This window comes from Amblyomma americanum, chromosome 5 (genome assembly GCF_052857255.1).
Source record: "Amblyomma americanum isolate KBUSLIRL-KWMA chromosome 5, ASM5285725v1, whole genome shotgun sequence".
NCBI lineage: Eukaryota > Metazoa > Arthropoda > Arachnida > Ixodida > Ixodidae > Amblyomma > Amblyomma americanum.
The window spans coordinates 133,855,441-133,869,526 of NC_135501.1; the positions used below are offsets into that span (position 1 = coordinate 133,855,441).

The following is a 14,086-nucleotide window of genomic DNA, read 5'->3' on the forward strand; positions in this document are numbered from 1 at the left end:
CTAAGTTTTACCGCTGATTTTTAGTGTGTCTGAGTCAGTGATTCTTCTTGAAACCAGCCAAGAGGCAGGACCGAGGCATCCCCAGCGTCTGTCTTGATTTCTTTCCTTTGTCTGTACTGTGTATACTCGCTTGTTTTAATGTGAATCACTATCAATTCTTCCAGTCGTCAGCTGTGCTGCACCTGCGAATTTCCTCCCATTGTTGAATTAGGTCACGCGCGGCTGCGCAAATGTTGTGTTCTCACTTACGCTGTATGCTTTACGCAGAAAAGCCCTAGGCTGTGTAAAGAAAGATACTTTTTTTTTCGAAAGGCTGACAGTGCATAGAATACCTCTTGCGAAAACTACGGTGTTGAGCTCATGACGTAAGTGCTTCTTTTCCTATGTCTTACCACTAAAGCATTAAATACTAAGAAAACTCTCACTCTAGGTAATTATCGGAGCACTAACAATTCGTGAAGCTTTTTAATTATCAACGAGGTGCCTGAAAAGTTGGCAACGCTTAAGTCGTACTGCAACCACTGGTGTCGTGTTGCAGCCCTGTACAGCATGGCGCTTGGGGGGACTAAAAACGCAGTCGTTCGTGAAATACGATGCGCTGTGAAAAACAGTAGAAGTACAAATGTCGCTTTATATGGCGATTATTAAATCTGTTTCCTCAACAAAGAGGTCGCGTCCGTCCCACGTTCAGTTCTGCATTTCTACTTGGCACCCTTCTTTGTGTTTTCTGCCGCTGATGTGCCAGCGTTTAATTTCTATTCCACAGGTATTCTTCCACAGTAGCTACTCCTTAGTTGATGCTGTTTTTCTTTGTCGCTCACTAGGTTATGCTTACTTATTTTGTGAATCTTTCATTCAATGTTAGTGCAAGCTTCATGCGAATAGGTTATCTACATAGATGTGTCGCCAGATAGTTTCGCAATCGACCAGCGTTCACCGCAGCAGCGATACTAAGATGTGAAGAAGTTGCACTGTAACCAAATCAGCGATTTGCAATTTTTTTACGTCCGGGTCGTCGCGGAAAAGCGCCGCAGTGCACTGTCCATAGTAAATATTAACAACTAATCAGAAAAGCCAGTACTGCTCTCTTCGGCATTAATACTGGAGGAATCCATTTAACCCCCACATTTTTCTTGAAATAACCTTGGTAAAAAAATACACCGCAGCGGATTTTAGATGTCACCTTGTAAGTGTTCGGAAGCAACAACTGGATTACACAAACGCAACGCGTAGAAGCAGGAAAGAGACTATAAAGTTATGTGTACTCAGAACATTTGGTGCGTATGCGTGTAAAGGAGACAGTGGATCGCGCTTGTTTTGGGATGGTTTAAGCGTAGCACGTCGTAGAACGTAATCTTTTTTTTCTGGGACCAGTCTGCAAGAGCCTCACATACGTTTTTGCCGCCCGTTATGTAGCAGCAATCGCAAAAACGCATTACCTTTGTTGCCACCAACGATTTATCCGCACTGACTTCACGCTTGTATCTGGCGTTGAAAAGCCTTTGTTTTAACTCTTTTTTTTTAATGCACCAGCGCTGCGATGAAACTGTTCGTCTTTGGTACCTTGATGTTTGCCTGCCTATCTGAAGCTCAATCAAGTGCTAAAACAGGTATGTGGGCATAGACGACAATATTTCTTTCCTCCTCCCTGTTTCGTCCTTCGACGTCCCCTTTGGATGTCCTCCGCTGGACCTGCTTGTGTGCATATCCTGATACGAGAATGTCCGCAATACTGTGGCGCCTCTCGTCGAGATGTCTTAATATATCCCCAAGAGCACCCGCTCCGATGAATCAGTGGTTAGGACGCTCAGCTACTGATCCGGGGTACCCGGGGTACGAATCCGGCCACGGCGACCAGGTATCGATGAAGACAAAACGAATTAAGGCGCCCATGTGCTGTCCGGTGTCAGTCTCAGAATTCTAGGTGGTCGAAATTACCGCGGAGCTCTATACTACAGCACCCCCTTCTTCCTTTTTTTATTTCCTCACTCCTTCGTTTATCCCTTCCCTTAAGGAGCGGTTCAGGCGCCTGCCGTGATGTCCGACAGATAATTCGCCACTTCCTTTCCTCATAAACCATTTTTTTTCTACTAAGCGGCATAAATGTTAAGGAACGAACTTCATATCCCAATGGGCCCTGACTGCTTGAGCATTATTCCCAAATGATGTTGACCTGAAGGCAAAATGGAGCGCTTATCCACTGCGGGACACTGGCCAAGATACAGACGGCGAGTTATAGATGCTCAAAGACATTTTTCGAAATGAAAAACATTGACAGGTTGGGGGATCAATACTAAGAACGAATCAGTTCCTGTGCGATAGGTAACTGAAAATGAGAAGAGGGCTAGATAAAGGCAGTGTCCGGCGGTTTGGTTACGGATGAATAAAATTGTGGGCACAGCCTAGACTCTCTTCGTTCTTGTTGGTGTTTCGATAATACTACTGGAAGTCACTCTTGGGTGATTTGCGTATGTTATTACACATAGGCGCTTTGAAAACTCCTGGCAGCTATAGAGGACGACCTGTATCTTCTTATCATGTCTCTAGCTTTCCGCAGTACCCTATTATAACCTGCGGACCGAATTTCAAGCCCAGTTAATTCTTAACGGAAAGCGTTTATATCTGCTACTGCAGTGAGGGAAATGTCACAGTTTTCATTCTTTCTTTTGGAAAGAAAATTTCTGCTAAGGAGCAGGCTAGCGATCGTCGTTGGGAAAGTAGTTTTCTATGGCCGTCGCGATGCTCAATGGAGGTAGCATTCATTGCACCCAGTGATTGGTGTTGAGGAGACCTGAGTCTTAAGGAAGAAATTCTGAAATCTTTACATATTTTTAAGGCATCGTGATTTAAAACATAAAAAGTTTGTCACCGATATGCTAGATCAATTAAAATCCAACGCTGTTTTCAACATTCATTTTGCCAGCTAGCTACTGAGCCTTCAATGACACATTTGGAGGGGTATTAAACTTTGTATTTCATGCACCGATCTTTTGCTGCGGTCTTCAAACCTTTTTTTTACTTTAATGCGAGGGATTCAAAGGGCGCAGCATGCTACTCGAGAAAGTATCTCTAGCGATGAGGCCGAGGTAACGCCTTCCGGCTTGCGCACAGAAGGCCAGTGTAGCTGTTATGAGGGAACGCACCGAATGGCAAGTTTGGTCAAGATTATCGATCTCTGAACACATTGTTCTTATAACCGCATGGTCTTAATCTCCGTCTAATGAAGAAAAACTACAGCCAAATATGCTGTAAAATTTGTAAAATTACATTTTTTTATCTGTCATCATCGAAAATTGTGAGCGCATCTAGCTTCTGGTGATCCCGGCGCATCCTGAATTCCTCGCATTTCCAACGACGAGTTAAAACCATCCAAGTATTACTGTTAGGGAGAGAAATCTTAAGAACATGAGCTTCTGCTGGTTCGGATGTCGTTTTTTTTTTCTGGCCAAAAGAGAAAGCATACGATGCGACAAAAGAGGCAAGCGAGGGAATAAACTTTGTTGTTAATTCGCTCACCGTTACCTTTTTTTTGTATCACTGTTACTCATTCCTTCCATATTTCGTAACTAACCCAAGTATACTGATCGCGTTTTTTTTCAATTATTACGAACACATTTAGTTGTGCAACAACCTGTAAACGTTTCTCTGCAGACGTGTAATTATTTTCGATATTTTTTTTGCAGCACTCGTTTTCATGTAAACACGCATACCGGGGTTTAGCTGCATATCCTTGAGTATGGGACATCTAAAAAATGGCCTAAACAATTTCCTACGCAGAACAAAATATTCTCATCGTAGACGTCGAAAATTATGTCACTTGCACCTAAATATTTAATTGCCCAAGGATGACTTGCGAAGGTAATTTTTCAGTAGCTAAACCAGCTATCTCATTATAAAACACATTCCTTAAATCAGCATAAAAGTTTCACATCAGTGCCATATGTGGTCATATTTCTTGCATAAGTAACAAAAAGTTTCGATTGCCACGCCCCCCTCTCCTCCTCCCGCATATACTAACTGGACCTGAATTGCAGAGTCAATTGCAATGCAGAAAAGCAAGTACGCCCTTCATGCCGAACACTCATTCTTAGCCTCAATAGTATTTATCTGCCTTCTTTCAGTGCAGTTCAGTTCTTTTACGATCGTAAATGAATATATGCTCCTTAATTCTGAGTTTCTAAATCTCAAAACTTTCATGTTGCAGAGCGTAGGCTCTAACTAACACATATTTTTCTTTCCTTGCAGAGAGATATCCCTGTGGACCTATTAGGGAGGATCTCTTGAGCACCTGCCCTGCTCCTAAAGAACTGGACTGCTCTCTGCTGAATGATGTGTGCCTGTGTCGTTGCAATTATTAACCTTTTTAATGTCGCGGAGAAGCCTTGGCTTTCTTTCCGGCGGTTAAACTCGGACTGAACTGCTCACACTTTTGCAGTACTCTATCGTACAACACACTTCGGCTGTTGCATGCACAGTAAAATTCAGTATCATCACTAAACACCTTGCCCCTCTTCTCGCCCTACCCAATTTTCTTTATCACTGTTGAAGACAGCATGCAGTGAGGACAATTCATTTGAATAAAGACTGCCGTTCACTGACTTCTTTCGGCGTCCCCACTTTATCTTGGCAAGCCATGCGCTGGTAAATGATGTCACAAGCAGGTTGATCAAGCCAGCGGCTTCATGTGCATTCATTTATTTTTTTTAAATGACTAGAGCCAGATAAGCAAATATGGAAACAATCAGCCCTCAGAATTAGTGGACATATGAGATTTTTTTGAGAGGATGGACTTTGTTGTGCCAAAGGTGTGAGAGTTTTCTTAGTATAAACTTATGTTCTTGAAACTCCAAGGTTTAAAGCAGCTAAAAATTAACCTCTTGTCAGCGCTCTAGGCGGACACATGGGTGAATATGCCTAGCGCAGCATTCTACCACAAGACGCTACATTTGTGTAAAATGCGTCCTTTAAGTGAAAAAGCACTGCCTCACTAGCAAACCTGAAAATGCCGATGTTTGTCTGAAGCCTTTGTGATACCGGAGAACAAAAATAAATATTGCCGCGAATCTTATTACTGTTTGTTCATTAACGCTCAAAGCCGCCGGCCAGCAGCTGTCATTTTGTTTCTGACGAGAGGTGCGACCAAATTTATCTCGACTGATCGCGTCCGCGCGAAACTGCATCCACATTTTTTGAGGTTGTTGTAGGTGCTTTCGGTACCTTACATCGAAAGTTTTCTGCCAGTTTTAAATTGAGCGTGGCCAAGATGAAGCCATTCAGTTTTACCATTGCCGTCCGTGCTTGTTTGCCACTCCGCCAACGAGTCGTTCAGTTCTTTTTCGGCTCCTCAGGTGTGCCTAATAAAGTTTTTTAGAAGCGCTTTTCTGTGTCTTCCTGAATGCCGTCACCACTACTGAGTTTCCAACAATCACGGCGCGAACAAACCAGCTTTGCTGGCCACTACGCGAGACCACTATGCTATCACCGCAATCGATCACTACTCATGTTCAAGAAAAAAAACTAGCGAGAAAAGACGCAGGACCACGAGAAGACACACACAGACAGTCGTCGAACTTTCAACTGATTTATTATTGGTTCCGCCACGTATTTAAAGCCACTACTTACGCAAGCGCACATACATGCCACAATCATCAAAGTCCGCACGTCATTACAAAACAGATAAAAAAGCGCCACTTTTTATCAGTGAGAAAAACAGACGGGTCGCTGATGCGAACACGTTGGTTATTTTTTTATTAGAAACGCTTCTAACAGTTCGCGCTCGTACCTAGACTTACCGCGGCCGATAATGGTAGTGCTGTTAAGCAAAGCTGACCAGTTTTGGCACTCCTTGACATGTACGGCCAGGTTGCTCCCTGTACCAAAACGCAGCGTTCTGCCATGTTCCCTGAGCCGCTCGTTCAAGCACTGCACCGTCTGCCCATTGTAAATTTTTTCACAAGAAGTCGGGATAGAATATAACTACCCCAATGCAAACTTCGTAAACTTTGTTTGGTGCTTTGCTTTGCAGGCAGGTTAGCGCTTGGAGCTGGCGATGCGGACGCAATGACTGCAAAAGCTTTGGGGGGCAGAAAGCACTAATTTCAGGCCAATGTTTAGGGAAACTTTTTACAGCCCACGCGAAATCCCCTGGCAGTAGGGAATCACTTCCAAGAAGTTAAGAGAGCGTCGTCGCCGCTCTGCCATACTCATCGAGGTGTACTGGAACGAGCTCCGGCGAGGTTTGCTCAAAAAATCCTAGAAGGATGCAACTGTCACACTGGTCACCTACTTGAACGGCGCCTCCGTTCCGCCAGCCTTGGATGACATTCTGAAGATGGGCCCGAAGTTCAACCTGGAACGACGAGCACACAAACAAGGGCTTCAAGAAGCTGTGCACAGAATCGCCAGGAGGCCCCACCAGAAGAGAGGAACCACTGTGTGTCGGAAGGCATTGGATGCCTGGAGAAGACAGGGGCAAGCAACAAGGGGCGTGAAGACCTAAGACCCTTGATTGCCAACTTCGAACAGAACAACCTCAGTCTTCTACACGCGGATAAGGAAGGTGTATTCGTCATGCTTTCTTCTTTGCTTATCTGGCTGCAGTCTTTAAAGAAACAAAAGAAAATTATTGTTCTTTTTATATTCACTTGAAACTACCATAACCACTCATAACTGATCCTAAGGTCTCTGATGGGAAGTTACTCCCAGCAACTGCTAACTTGTACAGGTATTACCACCTATGAGTATCTGTATTCTGGACCATCATTTCGTGAAAAATAAAAATGCATGTATTTTTGTGCCCCCATTTCAGTCGACCCCAACTTTACGAAGCATTTTAATTCTACTCTCCCATTCTCCAGCAAGGTGCATCATTACCAGGTGACAAAGCCCGCGAACATCTCTTTCGGCATTGCTGAATGAAATTTTATGGTAACCAAATATTCACAAACACCTTCGCCAGCGCTTTTTAACCTCTCCATGTGTGAGACTCTATGAAGGGCCCTCACAAATGCTTGCGGGCTTTTTTACAAGGAAAGGTTGATAATATTTACGAATTGCACCTCCCAGTCCAATGCAAAACCATTAGGCAATTCACCTCGCAACTTATATGCTGTTGTCACTTTAAAAAGGTCCAGAGGAAAAACTTTCCTCCTATTGCACCAGGACAGACAACGGCGGAATATTAAGCGGCGGCTGCGTATTGAGGGGACTTTTTCCGGTGCTTCACCTCGGCGCGCTGACAACTGCTCTACCTGCCGAGAAACGCGCACCGTACTTCTACTTCACTCTACATTTTGCGACCAATTTATGGTGCTGCTCTCTAGTTGCTGACCACAGAGTCTCACAAAAGGTAAATGCTCTCCCTGCACTCTAAGTAATGATATCAGCGCAAATAACCACGATCCCTACAGATTACGCAGCTGGTCTTCAAATGCCTCTAGTTAACATTCCGTCTGCTCTAACCAACATCGGCCTGCGTTTTATTAAAAAAAATCTCAGAATGTTGATTTTTATTGACGACTGTTAATTGAACCAGAAATGCCTGCAGTGACGTTGCGAAGACAAATTTCAGGTCTTTAGAGGGTTACTCGAATCTTTCAACAATCGGGGGAATGTTACAGATACTGTCAGGCACGTAAATATATGTATAGATATGCAAGTTTGGTGACGAATATTTTTCAAGGTTTATTACTCAGGTCTTTCAAACTAGACAATGTAGTGAACTTATATCTACTCGTTCTTTAAATTCTCTCGGAATCTTCAGGCCAGTTCAGGACTGAGTATGACTTCTTTAGGCATATGAATCGAACGGCGTATACACGGCGATTCTTGAGCCATCTAGTAGCCAAACATGAGCTCGTCTGGCAGGGATTAGTATTCTTGTAATCTTAAGTTGTGATGTATCCCCCCCCCCCCCCCATTGAACAGCGGATGTTTAGGGCAGTTCAAAAGAATTGACTTGTGAATGTACACGAAAAACTACAGACTAAGGATTGTCTGTTTACATTCTTCTTTTTGCCTTGAAAGGCGCAATCGACAGGCTTCGTGCCTTCCACGTAATTAACACTAAGTTTCTAGAGGCGAACCTTGTGTTCTAACCAATTTTTATGCAGTTGTACTTAATGACTTACATGGTGGGTGCTGCTAGTTCGAAGCTCTGCGACTAGCGCTATGCATTTTTCGAGTGCCATATTATGCTGCCTCAATCTTTCACTAACGCTCTCATACAGTCTCCATGCTTGCATCATATCAACAGTATATACGTAAGGAAATCTTCCTCCCGTACGGTGGCGGCCAATGTGAAATTTGACTGTAAGGAAATATCACCGCAATCAAATATAACGTGATTTATATCATTCTGTGCAAGTTTCGCCGCAAAAGTACCGCAGCAAGTCATCCACCACGTATTGACTGGCATCCTAAAAAGTAAAGCTGCTCAGATGGTAACTATTTTCTGGGTGATTCCTGCGGAATACAACAGTATTATATACCCTATCTCGTAAGGTTGATGCGTCGCATCCCTTTATTTATTTCATTTGACCAAACAGGTTTCGTCATTTCATTCTGCATTTGAAAATTGCTTTGTTGAATGGCATTTCTCTCGGCAGTAAAACGATGAAGTTTCTTGCCATTGGTGTTCTGGTGTACGTCCTCCTGGCTCAAGTGGCTAGAGGTAAGCATGAATTTTGGACGGGCGCAATTCATAACTTCTGATTTCCGGCCTTGCTATTTCGACCACTCCGGAACGCACCATTCGTGGGTTCTGTCTAAAAAAGAAGTCCCTCAAGATAGGGCTATTTTGTGGACAATTTTTATATTATACCTTGCTGGAGGTTTCTTTGGATGGCCTTGCTATTTCTGCCACCCATTAAAACGAAGTCAGGGTGTTATATTAGGGTGGATGTCCTCTTTCCCGCAAAAGGTTCAGGCAGTAATGTTTTGTTTTATGCCACTTTTATAAATTCTACCTTGTTTTTGGCTTATATGCTCTTGAATCACTAACGCAGTCCGAAGTTCATTTTCCTCAATTAGCTTTGATTTTCTGCATGACGCGTTGTTAGGTAAGTTGGTTCATTGTAGCATAAAGATGGATTGCACAAATGGGACATTCACATGAAAGAAGACTGCACAAGTTTGATTATTCTGCCACCAGTGCCCTGACTATATTCATCTTAGTTGTGTTTTTTTCTTAGTAAGGCAGGTTAACCTCTGTTTGTCAACAGGTACTCGCGATCGGATAAACATAATCAACAATCTAACAAATGCGGTGCTGCTGAAAGGCACGTTCGGCACGTTCAGATGAGTTTGTCCGGCACAAACTGTTCACCGTCCATCCCTGCAGACTTCTTAGTATGCCACCTGTTCATCCTAACATATCCGCCACCACTGCTTTCTTTGACTCCTCTCTGCATCTCATTCGATTGCGCAAACAGACGATTTGTTATCTTTCTTTCATAGCCCAATCACTTTCAACCGTGGGATCGAGTATAGGTTGTTGAAAAGTCTGCGAAAACTAGTTACCGGAGCTTTTTCTCTCTGTGTCGCCTTTCTAGCTGACCCAGTGTGCCCTGGGCTGTACTGCAAACCTGGCTCTAAAGTTGGATGCTACCTAACGGCGGAAAAATGTCGCTGCTTCTGCGGTGAGTCAAATCCACTGTATTATCTGTTTTTGATACATTTCTCACCGCTACTCGCGCTTCCAAGCAGCAACAAAGGAATAGCCATTAAAAGACGTATTTTTATGACTGTTTCACACCATAAGAGCGCTACTATTCGTTATCAAGAATTAGCTATAATGTATCCTAGTTCAGAATATGAATTTTCATATTTGTTTTCCTGGATAAAGGGAATAAAACCTTCCTGTAGAAAGAAAGGAAATCATGAGGTAACTGAGAGATGCAGGCCATAAGGAATGCTGTTAGCGCTTCGCTCTTTTTACGATTCCTTCCTTCTTCCTATTGGGGAGATTTTTTTTTTCTTTGAGTGTGGGTGCTTTCATAGCGCGCCGGCAAAGGGAAGCTAGACCCAGTGTTATGAAGAATGTGCTATATCTGTAGTCCTGGTGACCAGGCAGCAGACCGGAGTACATGAAATCAATGAGCTCAGCTACCTTGACCCAGTTCTAAACATTTTATCGCTAAAAAGTCTTCATATCTCTAAGGACCGCACCTGATACAGAAAACCGTGTTTTCCATTCGAATTGCTCTGCGTTTCTTTGTTCTTGCGGTTAAAATCTTCTACTTGTGCATTTTTTCCCACGCTACCAGGAGCCCATTGCCTAGTTGAAAGCTTCACTACGCACTTACCTTTGTATTTACTTGCAGTGGAAGACAAAGATCCTTGCGATTACGTGCGCAAATCCTTCTCATCCGCATGCCATGCTCCTCAAGCTTTGCAGTGCTATACCGAGGCATTCGCCCCTTGCAAGTGTCGCTGCGGTACTTCGCCTCTTTGAAGACGCACTGAAGATTCCCGGCCTCATTCCTTTTGTGTATAGTGCGGGGAACTCTTAGAATTTCGCCTCGGACTAGAGAATGCTATATCGTATTAAAATGCATGCGTTGCTGCATTGACCCTTAGAATCAATTCCAGCATTTAAAGTATGCCACTGATTATTCCAAGAGAATGCCATTACGCTATGCAATATGAATAATCTTGTTGAATAAAGATTGTCTTTCACTTTTGTTTTGGGTTGTTCGAACTTCGCTACGGCTGGTCATTTGCTTATACACGTCGTAAGTAGAGGGATGATGATAAAAGCCTCCTTCATGCGAAGAAAATCGCAAGTAGCATGACGCCGCTATACAAGTAAATTTAGGCAATTCTAGCAGGCGGAAGGCATAAACACTACAGAAACATTGGCCTAATCCGGAAGAAGTAGGAAAAAGCGTAACGGCTTCTCAGCAATGGTTGAACCTTTCTTTCAGTTCAGCAGAGCAGAAAACTAAGAGATAAAAAACCTGGACACCGCAGTTCTCTTAAGTCCTCTGCCAAACACATAAGACCTCCATAAACTATTCTAGTTGGTTCGGCAGCCGCCACGTTCCCCGTGCAGTTTAACATTAAAAATCACTACGGTAATTTCGAATATATTGCACAAAGCACGGCAGCGTAATTCGTGGTCTTTACCATTTTTCTGCACTAATTATCATGGTTATTTAATATCCTACAAATTAACAATATTCCTTGTTGCTCTCAAAGACAAAAATTAATCAGAACAGACCTCCAGACTCCCTAATTTGCGTGTTTTATTTACTTGGCCAGTATGATCAACTGTGATTTCATAATATTGCTACGTGATCCAAGACGGGAGCGATGCATGAACGCCCCGGGCACAGCAGACAGGTCAAGAGCACAGGGCCTATTACAAGACAGTATCTATTACAAGACGCCGAAAGGGCTCTGTAAACATGGGAACTAGTGTCATGGGTGCTTTCAGTTTATCCGTCGACTTGGCGATCCGCTGGCAGGTGACGCAAGATCTAACAAGCTGTTCCACATCTATCCAGCAGCGAGGCCAGTAATATTCGAGGGCTAATCTAGCTTTTGATTTCTTTATGCCCAGGCGGCCCGCCCATGCATTTCCGTGTGCGAGCTCTAGAAGCTGCCGCCAGTACTTCTCAGGCACTAGGAGTTGCTCATATGCGCGTCCCTTTGAGTCGCAGTATTTCCGGTACTGAAGGACTGATTTCTCATGAAAGCTGATGTTCTTTCTGGCGACTCCCTCGCTCCCCTTATTGCTTAGAGCTCTTAACGATGGGTCGCTTTTCTGCTCTGCAATAAGTGCTTTCGTATCAACCTTAGTCAACTCCTCCCAACAAGTCGAAGCAGGTGTTAATGTCGAACCCTTCGCGTTAGTTCCTGTTGCCACATTCTCTACGGAATCGGCAGTTCCTTGGATTTCATGAGCTACCGCTTGTTCGGCAACACCTTCATGGTCATGCTCAAGCGGTTTAGACGGATCAGTTATCCTGCAAGGATCCCCTGGCTGGTCGGCAGAATGGTTGGGTGCCTGCTCATTTATCCGAGCGTAGTCATGTTTCTTTCCGAGCTCTCGCGCTCGAGAACGTGTTAGCGCTATGCAAGCCAAGCCAGAGGTGAAAGAGAGACCTTTCGCTTTCAGCAGCTGCTCGGATTTGTTCGAAAACAGGTAGGGAAAGTATGTCGGCAAGTTTGCGTTAACTGCCGCTTCTGTGTCTAGCCTGCCAAAAGTCCCCTCTAGAGGCACCTTGGCTATAGGAAAGCATGCACTCTGTTATTCGGCGACCTGCTTAACCCAGGCGCATTCGCCGGTGTAGCCCGTGGAGGAAACACAGGAAGGGTGAGCAACATCCATGGTAACCCCTGAATCCCGCAGCGCCCTGAATTTCTTGCCATTTATCACCACGTCCCGCATGTATGGCTCCAGCAATTTAAGGTTTTCCTCCGACTCTCGCATGCACGCGAACGCCATCTTTTGCTGTTTGCAGTTCACTGAGATGTGACCCTCCTTGTTGCAATTATAGCAGACAATGGGCTTTCGCCCTTCAAACGCGCGAGCTCCAGGTGCCTGCTGTTTCGGCGAATCGGCAGATTAGGGTGACTCCATCTTGTTTTTGCTACCTCCTCCTTTCGATCCCGCTTCCTTTGTTCGGTGATTCCGTTGTGCTGGTGGCACCCTTTGGTCGGGGAATCTCTTTAAATTCTCTTTAAATAGGTTTCTCCCTTTCCTAACCTGTTATCGTACCTTGCCTTGCTTTGGAGGTTTCGGCGGCCGTAATACTCGTCTGCGAGCTGTGCCGCTTTGTCTAGGTCTATGTCTGTTAGCCTATGTTGCAGCCATATCCTCAGATCTTCTGGAATCGCGCTATAGTACTGCTCTAGTGCGATGCACTTCAGTACCTTGTCATGACTTCCGTGCACCTGAGCGGTCTTAAGCCACTCGTTTAAGTTGACTTTAAGCCGGTACGTGAAGTCAGTATGCGAATCTCCGCCTTTCTTTGCCTGCCTGAATCGCTGCCTAAAGGCTTCAGCAGAAAGCCGGTACTTTCTAAGCAGTGCGCTCTTTACCTTCTCGTACTCATCACACTCTTCCCGTAAGAGGCGAGCCACCACTTCGGCCGCCTCACACGGAAGGAAAGGAAGTAACTTCTCCGACCAAGCGCTCTTGTCGTTGTGCACCTCCCCGCATGCACGTTTGACATTTACCAAAAAGAGTGCAATATCGCCTCCCATTCGGTATGGTGAGACGAGATCCTGCAATCTCTGCCTCCCTTGCTCCTCTACCGAAGCTAAAGGGCTAAGACGCGCCGTATTCCCTCCGTTCGACGCGATATCGAAATCCTTCATTTTTCGAGCATGTTCACGGACCTCCCGTCTCTCTTGAGCCAACCGAAGCTCTTCTCTTTCTTTCTGCTCACAAAGTTCCCGTATTTTCTGCTCTTCTTTGCGTCCAACAAAAGTTTCCCAAGCCTCGTCGACCTCCTCAGTACTCACCTCCTCCTGCCGCCTAACCTCGACAATTTCATTTTTTCTTTTCGCAAAACATAGCGAAGTCCCCAGCTCCAGGCAAATTTCGAGCAGCTCCTGCACTTTTAACTTCGCCATCGTGAGCTCCACCATGCGTTAACAAGCCCACTAAAACAAAAGCCCTAGCTAGAAATGGACAAAACAGTTTCGCTAAATCAATTTCCCAGACAACAGGAATCCGCACCTAGCATCTGCCTCTGCTAGTACGGTCTGGCGAAATGAACGGAAAACATTGGGCACTCACCCTGCCAAGGTATAGCTGACGCCTGTCAGTCCCGTAGCTGCCGAAGTCCGTTGGAGCCGGTAACTTCACGTGGACGTCCCACAGCTGCCATCCAGTTGTTGAGATTCAGGTAGCAGCGTCCCACCGCTGCCACCAGTTGTTGGAATTCAGGTAGCAGCATCCCACCGCTGCCACCAGTTGTTGGGATTCAGGTAGCGTGACTGGGCCGGAGAAGAGACGAGGACGATTGAAGGAAGAAAACTTGGAAACCTTTATACAAGGACTATTTACATAATGTACAATTACGGGCAACTGAGAGTGCTTCTCAGTAAAGAGAGCTTCTTAGCAGTCGGGAGT

General features: G+C 44.8%; 1 long non-coding RNA gene across 4 annotated transcripts in view; it reads left to right on the forward strand.

Annotated features, from left to right (window-relative positions):
• Positions 1-263: 263 nt before the first annotated feature.
• LOC144132694 (uncharacterized) overlaps positions 264-14,086 on the forward strand; it is a 288,454-nt gene continuing 274,631 nt past the window's right edge. The window contains exons 1-4 of one of the 4 annotated variants that reach the window (XR_013314901.1): positions 264-365; positions 8,607-8,671; positions 9,552-9,638; positions 10,323-10,629. This is a non-coding gene — a long non-coding RNA (uncharacterized LOC144132694). Of the gene's footprint in view, positions 366-1,533; positions 1,611-4,245; positions 4,599-7,180; positions 7,349-8,606; positions 8,672-9,551; positions 9,639-10,322; positions 10,630-14,086 lie in introns of those variants that run through there. The other 3 variants (XR_013314906.1, XR_013314908.1, XR_013314903.1) reach the window with 3 other exon arrangements.